We start from the raw sequence: 9,918 nt of genomic DNA, 5'->3' as shown, positions 1-9,918 counted from the left end.
TTAACACACCTTCAACATAATGAATATTATGAACGTATATCAAAAGAAGCCACAACAATTTGTAGAGTAAAAGTTAAATGAGAACTAGGTCGCAGAAGTTGTTTATGAAGAACTACACGTAGAACAAGAGATCCTTTTGAAAAATGTTGACGACCAAAGTTTTAGTGGCGGACGATGTTTCTGGCGCCGAGCGAAACTTCAAACACCATCCATTCTTATCTAAGAGCGATTCAATAAAAATCGATTCAGGAAGTTGTTGAGGTAAAAGCGATTTGTTCAGTGCGTTATCGCAGAACTGTTTGTAAGTATGGGTGTTTTCCGAACGAGTGCGTTGACCGTGTTAGAGACGCGGCCAGTATAAATGACGGATGGATGAATAATATTCAATGGTTGAGCTTCCCTGCAAGATTTGAGAAAATAATTTTGATATTGAACAAGTTTGGACGTAGTTCATACATTATTATATTACTTTTTGGAGTTTGTATTTGGAGGCGATTTTTCTGGAAAATGCGATGCTTTTGACTTTAGCCGCGCAACTACCTACGAAAAATATATTGACACAAGATGACTGGTTATGGATGAGTTGCAAAAAGTATTGTGTTCAATGTTATTCAAATTAAATAACGCTGCTTTGTCATGGCCTTAATTATACATACTCTGATTATACATATATAAACTCTAATTTATTAGTAACACAAAGAGTTAAAAAAATAGCGTGCAAAAGTTAATATTCATGTGAATATATTGGCGACATTAATGAACCCTTAAACCAGGGTTGTGACTATCGTTAAAACTATACGATTTCTACAACATCAACAGTTCCGAAGCAACATTCGTGAGGTTAACTTATTCTTAAAAAATGCAAGGGTTTTCTGACGAGTATTTTCAGTTATAGTTTCGGCGAAAACCAGAGTCCGATCTGTTCAACTCGCGATGCCACCGAAGCGTCAGTTAATGATTAAAGACCCCGGTTAGGTCCAAGTAGTCATGCAATCACAATAAATACAGGTGTATAACCGAGACATCGTTATTTTTAAATTTTACATTATCCAGCTCGTCGAATCAATTTCAAGTCACCATTTTTAACAACTAACCCAAGTTTCCGACAGATGAGTACTTCTGGATAACGTTTCTTGTTTCAGCTTTCGGTTTTCGGCTTAACACTAAATTGAATAATAGTAACAGCGCCCCGGGGAACAATAGCCGGCTTGCTTTGTTGTATCAGACAGCTTGAAATGGATTCACTGTTTATCCTATTAATTTTTAATGTTCTATTCTACATTTTATAATGGAACGGTAATTGAATTGAATTCTGTTTTAGCCTTTTAACCAGTTCTCAACGTACATTGATTCTAGTTTTAAGTAAGTTATTATGGATGTATAATCAAAGGGTTTATAAAAGTATGTGGGAAAAAGAATGACGTTTTTTTTGTTCTTAACAAAGAAATAACCAGTGTTCTCTTTATAAAATGTATCAGTTCTAAAACAAAAGCAACTTGGATTCATGTGTTGCTGTTTAAGAATACGGCAACATCTTAAAAAAAATACTATTTATCTTATAAAATCTAATGAAATTATTGTTGCTCGATCTATACGTCGTGTCAGTTTTATTTTGCTACACCGTTTAGGTCAGTATCTATCAGGTCTATCTTGTAAACATATTTGTATCCCCATATTTTATTTGACATTAATATCCCAACCCTTACACATCGAGAATTCAAAGCTCAAATCAATTCAATACGTTTTCACGAATGGAATCTCGATTTTTTCTTTTGTGTGTAGAAGGCTACCCAAAAAGGTTGTATGCAGGCACCCTTTGCGACGGAATGCATATAATTTTGGTCCGCCCAATATCACGCGACGTGAGATACGAGGACGTGCTACTATTCTGTAGAGGGTAAGGGTGGAGGTACTTTGAGGTCTTTTTTCCTTTGATAAAATTAGAAGGTTTTTTTTTTATTTAATAGGTAATTATGGTGAAGTATTGTGAGCATATTGTTGCTACCTACATATATTGTCTGATATTAGCGTATTAGCGTTGTGTTTAACTATTTTTGACAACAAACAGACATTTAATAATGAGTATCCTAGATATCTTCGCGTAAGTCCTAAAAAACTGGTGACGGTAATGAATTCGCAAATTGATTTACTGATATAGGTATGCTTTATAAGTACAAACTATACTGCGGTCCGTTCCAACGTGAAGAGGAAGCCAAAATATATACACACGTACATAAGTACGCATAATTTAACACTTTCATAATGCCTAGTACCGAAATGATTATGAGTTAAATTCAACGCCATCGGGAACGAGATAATATAAGAGTATAAAAAAAAATACGTGTTGTTAAAAAAAAGTATTACATTAAGAAGTACTACGTTAAATCTCAGTGTATCACAACCTTTATCACAGAGCAGGACTGTTATTTTCAGCGCAATGTCCTTAAGGGAGATTGACCCCCGAATGACCCACCATTTACGTAGATATATGCACCTTTATTCTCCTAGTATAGTCGGAAACACGACAAGGATTTCAAATACAGACAAAAATCAACCTTAATGTTAACGGGACTATCCAACATGATTTTCTCAAATATTACGTGTTTTTTGGAACATTTGAAGATCCTTCAAACCAAACTGACAATGTCCGCCAAAGCTTCGACCATTTAAATGTTTGTCAAATGTTTACCGAACCTTTAAGCTAGCACACAGTCTAACTCACAGTTCTTTTTATAATAAATTTGGTGATTATTTTAAATATCTTAAATGAAGCAACGGCCTACTCGAGTATTGACTGGGATTGCCCGACTGGCGACCCCGCCGCGTCAGCTCACGATTAAGGACTCCGGTTGGGTCCGAAACTAGTCGGGCAATCCCGATAAATACGCGTGATAAATCCGTTTTCTGTGTATATACAAAAACAATTCTATTCTGTATGAATTAAGTTCCATTTTTTTACAACCTTTTCCTACTGCTTTTACATGAATTCCGTGACTGAGTTTACTACAACAGTAGTTGACTGTATTCAATGGATAAAGAAAAGTGTTTGTAACCAATAAAATATATGACAGTAATTCGTATATTATGGAAAAGTTTTACTTTATCTACAAAGTTATGGACTGGTTTTAGAGAACGTAACCTTTTTTAAAAGATAATATTGTCTTATTTTCGTTGCAACAAACGTCTTATCTATTTAAATATTTGTTCATAAATATGGTCAGCATAATTCAAGTGGATATAAGGGCATTGGTGCTTCGTATTTGCAATTTCAACAAATAAGTAAAGTGACGCCATGTTGTCTACGAAGACAATAATATTTTGATTAAATCTATTTGCTGAGACTATGAACGTTTTCGTTCAAAGAAAAAAACCTGTAAGTATAACCGGACTAAGTTTTGAGAGATCTTAATATTTAAACCCAAAATAGTCATCCATCATATTTATGACTTTAACAATATTAGTTATCGTCAATCTGCTGACATAATCTGGAAAAATCCAACCGTCAACATATTACCATTTGACGTATATTGCCATATTATGACACATTCTGGTGAAGAAAGATGAATAGACAGCGGAGACCTCTAACTAATAACAGGGTTCGATTTTTACCCTGCAAATGAGGTTTTACTAATTTTTTTGTATGGATCAACTATAAAGCCTTTTAGAGCTCTTTATTGTTTCCAGATTAAAGTATTTGATACATGTCGCACTTTTGGTTGCCTTCTGCCTTTATTAACATAAATGACTAAAGCATTAAAATAATACGTATTTATGTTCCGCTATTAACTTAGTAACTCGACTATAATGCAGTAAAGAGTCCCTCACACGGACTATGAAAGCTGAAAATCTAGAAAAGTGACTTTTCTAGATGTAAGATTTTATGATTACTCCGATGGGCTTGGATTTAACTCATCCACAACATCTATAGACATATACAGTCTCACCTACTCATCTGTAAGACGACAACCAGTACATATTATGCTAAAGAAACTGCTGAAATTAAATACCAGCTTGTAGCCTGGATTCAATCCATCAATCAATCATAATATTTATCAATCGTATTCGAACTTTCAATCACGTACATGTATAACTATAAGGTAATACAGCCGCTACACTGACATGAATGTAACAATAGAAGAATTAAAAAAAAAATGAAATAGCAATGTTCAGGATTTGCATTTTCGATTTCTGTAAACTTACTGTAACATACACACGCGGTTTATGAGATATTTAAAGTTCCGCTTTAACAAAAATTTGAAATAAATCTTCCACTGTGCGCATGTTAAAATTATACAAAGTACGCTGTATTAAAAATGTTGCACACGACTGTTTTCCGTAGAATTAAAATGTTGAGAATCTCTGTTGACGCTGCTATTTTTTTTATTAGTTGCCGCGTTCACAAGTATGACATTGTGAGTAGAATTCTGATGGTTATCTATACTATCTGTCTATACTAATATATAAAGTTGAAGAGTTTGTTTGTTTGAACGCGCTAACACACATATGTTGTAATTACCTACTAAGCGACTGAATATTATCAAATAAAGCTAAGTCAACTAATTATAGCAGCATTTGATCTCCCTGTGTAATTAATTTATAAAATGTACGTATTTAGATGTATTGTTTATCAGTTGTCTAGTAGGCAAAGACAGAATATTCTTGCTTTTGGCGCTCAGAAAGTTTTTAAAACATGTACAAGTACTTCTGGCTGACTCTCTAAATACAAAGTAAAAAACGTTTACCAACCAAAATCACTGCTTTAATACATTCCAATATACAATCTAAAAAAAAAAAAAACTTCAAAACATGTGGGACCTTTATTTAAACTGAAACTATAATACCGACGCGCCATTACCTCGTGTTAATCACAAAATTTTTACAGCGTGTAATATAGTTTTCCTGAAGTTTTCCTTTGTATATTCTACTTGCATAACAGAAGGGAAAATATTGTAGAGAAATAAAACAAAAGACTTTTTCCCGTCGGGTTTTGTTTAAGGTTTACAACAGCAACAACAACAGTTATTAATTTACTCAAACGAATGTTCAATAAAAACAGCAGCTGTTCTTCAGAAACGTCGGTGATTTTTCTTTAAAACAAAATCTTAAGTAGTGGTAGTAGTAGTAATCTAGACGTACTACGCCGAATCAAATGATTAATAATTAAATGACATGATCGACTACTATAGATCTGAAATCTCCTAAACGTTCATTATAATATATCGTCATAGAATTGATAAATCTAACATACAGCATGTGATAGATTCAGTAGCTTGAGTGATTAAAGCTGTAAGTAATAAGATACTTGGTTATATTTATAACAAAAATTTCAAACAAAATTACTAAACCAAACTAGATAAAAATGTATGCGTCCAAATAAAATCTATTCATCATTGAATAAAATAATAAGCAATAAATACTCGGTTCATTCAGTCCAAAGTACTAAGTTAAAAAACATAAAAAATTAAGAGGAATGGAAAACTCTTCTTATGATGCCTAAAGCCACTTAGAAAATGATAGCAACCAGTGTAACCAAACCAATATCCCTTAGGGCTTTAACTATAAGTAGCATTATTAATACAAAGTATTCATTGTATTCGTATTTATTGATTTCGGTTCATATCTAATACGATTAACATAAATCCTCTGTCGCTAAGCAGTAATGATCTAACAACAAGATCACCGCTAATTAACAAAGACAGCTACGCCGTAGCAACTGTGGAACACCTGCGATAATGTCGTAGCGAATCCGCGTAGGCGCTGCTACGGATTGAGTATTTCTGTAATTTGTAGTGACAATACATTTATCCAAGTGATTTATATGTTTGTTTTGTACGATTGTAATTCAATTGTATGTAATATACTAATTAAAAAAGTAGGTTGCAATTTATGAAACGCATTATGACAAAACACTAATAGTATTTTTGGAGAATTTCAATCAAATATAGGATGCAGCTTGGTTGTACTCTTTATCTTTTTTAAGTACCTATCGAAATTCCTGTAGTCGTAACTATAGTCATCTGAACTGGTAATTAAGTAAATCTATTTTTTATTTTTTGTATACCAAGAGCATAAAAAGCAAAAAAATATACACTATTTATAAGCTCCTACATTTAAATCCCTATTCTTGATTTAGTCTCTTTCACATTATCAAAAAAAATGTCGAAAAACCTAAGAAACCAATGACGCAGACAGTCTCAAAACTTATATCTCAGTTAACTACACATTCCAGACATATTTCACAAAAACTAATACTAGATACCGAGGAAACCATATCTCATATCGACGGCCAATGAAAAAGTTTTAACGTCCAAATAAAATATGACACAGCCAGCAATACCCGGTACGAGGCAATGACCTCTAACTATAACGACGGAGTTATAGGACATTGGTCTTTTGAGCCTTAATGGTCCTTATGGTTTTATACGCACTTGAACAGGGTATAATACCGTTATGTAATGATCTTTTCAGGTCTTTCGATATGCATTCGGAAGGTTCTTACCTAAGAGGATTGTAAGCATACTGGAAACTAAAATTAAATTCAAAATTCAGGCAAAATTATGTCAATAAACGCACGCCATGTTCTTAGAAATATCCGAAAAGTTTTTAATGATCCCGCTTTCACATTCATTTTCATTTTCCACTGTAAGCCATTAAACCGTCTTCTAGAGAATTTTAAAAATATTCCACCAATACCTATCTTTAAAGTCTTTAGTTAAAATGATTCCGAAAGAACCTCGAGTCACCGAGCAGGGCCGTTTCTATCAATACACGAAACCTCTTACAAAAATACAAAACCAACATTGACTTACAATAACAGCCACTTACGTTGAGTACTCCACAAAATTACCGACGAAAAATATCTCAAATTATTTTATTAGGTACGAGTCAATATTCCTTTATATTCAGATTATAAGTGCGTACCCAAGGACCCAAGTATTACTTATCGAATGTATTGAAAGTAAGATATTTCTTATGAACAGAAAATGTTGGATGAAATCCTCCATTTGAAGATTAGATTCGATCCTGATATTATCATTGTGAGACTCACAAAAGAAACGGCTTCGGTTATAATACGCACCTATGAATCACTATCTAGATATATCATGACGAGGGGTTACTTTTGGGCTAACATCTGGTCTTATAGTAAATTAATAGCGGTCTTCCCATCCGTAATTATTTTTGGGGTCATCGCAAAAGACATTTTTCTTCCATTGGTCTTATGTTAATTAATTATATGAATGAGGAGGATTTCCTCGTAAGCCCATTAGCTCACCTTGTTTGCGGATCCAATAAATATCTAATATTAATTAAAATGGCTACAAGGACCATAAAGGACCAGAACATCGATATTCCGGCACCTGATCCTTCGGTACACAATAATTTTAGTCCAACCTAAAATAACAAAACAAAGCTTATTAATTTCAACTATAATGCTTTGGCCATACACGCATAACGCTGAATGATGCAAATATTTGTGTTTCATTTTGAGAGTTAACGATGTTTTTAATCCTCAGCGTCGGACAACCATTATCGCTGTGCGCGGAACGTTGCACAGCTACGGATTTAACTCGCAATTTGACGGCATAGGTCATTTTTGTTGATGAAATTTGTGTCGTTGTTAAAATAATTAAGTCATGTACGAAATGGCTGTAGCCGTTTGGAAAATTGGAGCGGATTCAATGGAAAATTTGTTGTGTTATGTCATGTTCTTTTATGTTGTAATTTTTTGAGAACTAAGTTTTGCTTCTGATATAAACGACGAAAGTCATGAAATTTTCTGATAGATAATTTCATAATTTATCTAACTTCTTGTTATATACATTTTTAATGGATATTTTACACAAGATCGATTTCTGTTAAAAATATAATCCGTTTGTATTCGATAGTGGGCATACCTTCCCCAAATACGAAATAGCTTTTTTAAATATGCTCAAGCATAAGTATTAATAAACTAATAATCCGCCTTCCAAAAAAACTGATCATGTACTTAGTCAATAACTCGTTAGCTACCGAATGGTTCAGCCCATTCGACCTCATTCAATATTAACGACTGGCGCTGAATATGACATACTTAGTTATTTAAATATTTTAATGCTCCAGTTGCTCGAATGTGACAACTAATAATGAAGATCAGGTTCTTGTGAGATAGAAAGAGTACTGGTCAGATCAATTGGTTGCCTAGCGTTAGCCAGCTGATTAAAAGTGTCGAAAAAATATGACAAGGTACCTACTAAATGGAGAATTATAACTAAGATATAGATCGGGACCTTTTTTGGTATGACGGGGAAATCCTTATGGATACCCACCAGTAGAAATAGGTAGTGTGAGATTTAACCTGAACCATCGTGTACCTAAGTACTCTAAAATAATTTTTAAGTATATTTTTCAGGTATCGTTAAAAAGATTTAAAATCTCTCAACGAAATACATTGCAAAATACGACTGCACTCAGCAATAACTTCAAATAATTGCTTCTCTTCCGAATCCTCTAGACAATACAAAATGCTTTACGAATAAAATTTTAAATCGGTAGCTTTTCTCAGATTCGCAGCGTCCACTGCCGGACAAACCTCCAATAAAAACACGTCACAATCATATGCATCGCTCACGTAAGGTATACTTCGCTATTACCGGTCCTCTCCTATCTCCGTATTTCCGACGACAAATGAAGCTATTCAGGCAAATAAATAATATACCTATGTCCTATGCGCAGTGAATAAATCTGGCTGGAAATTTTTGTTTCTCTACAACGGACCAGTGGGTTTTCGATCAAAGTTTCGCGTTCGGAAATTGTATTTAGGTTATGTGTAAATTAATTTATTCAACGGATATTCAATTTGTTTTAATATTTTGCCGTTTGTTTTTATGTTGCTAAGCGTGAATTCGAAAAAGATATGGAATATTGAGTGCTTGTAGTGTTGATTCAAGTTTTATGTCGGGAATATTTTAGTTAACTTTGCTATTTTTTTTATCTTCTTTCCAGCTTTATAAGTACCAATATTTTTAAACTAATTAGGTACCTATATTTTGTTATGGCATGAATGCTTGCCGCATTTGCACCTGTTTCTAAGCCCCACTAGGATCTACGATACAAGTCATAAGATATGGATTAATTGTCTAGGAAACCACCGCGTTATATATGGTGTTAGGGTGGTTACCCTTCACGACACATACTGAGTTAATACGTGACTGCATGGATAGCCGAGTAGTATAGACCACCACGCCAAACCCAGTTGCGCAACGTGTCGTGAGTTGGATCCCCGTGTAGGACAAGCTTTATGTGATTGACAAAATGCTTCTTCTGAATCTTCACTACATAGTATAAAACAAAGTCGCTTTTTCTGTCATCATGTTGTATGTCCCTATGAACGCTTAAATCTTTAAAACTACGCAACGGATTTTGATGCGGTTTTCAACAATAGATAGAGCAATTCTTGAGGAAGGTTTTAGTGTATAATAAGTTTAGGTTTTGTGTAAACTGACAATATTACAACGATATTAGTTAAACATGTCGGAAAAAATTAAGCCATTCGAGAGCTTTCCTCGAGAACGCTGCCAAAACCTTTTGAGTTACAACAAAACTATGTATGGCGGGTTTGTACCTCTTTAATAAATCTACAAAAAAGTCCGCGGTGGTATATGTCTATCTTCCAAGGATAACCCACAATAACCATTTTTATGTGTTTTCTTAATACAGTAAAATTATGGGTTATTTACGAACCTATTTTTAACAATACAGTATTAATCCTTATCCAAATAAATAAGTTAAATATATTATACATGTAATATAGAACAAAATTGCTTTTTACACTACACCAAAAAAGTGAATAGGTAATGAGTTATCGTAATATTAAAATCTCCGCGCGAGAAATTAAAAATCGATGAAACGTAGCGAAGATATCGTTGGCATCTATATACT

Source organism: Trichoplusia ni, chromosome 11, assembly GCF_003590095.1.
Source record: "Trichoplusia ni isolate ovarian cell line Hi5 chromosome 11, tn1, whole genome shotgun sequence".
NCBI lineage: Eukaryota > Metazoa > Arthropoda > Insecta > Lepidoptera > Noctuidae > Trichoplusia > Trichoplusia ni.
This window is presented reverse-complemented; position numbering follows the sequence as displayed.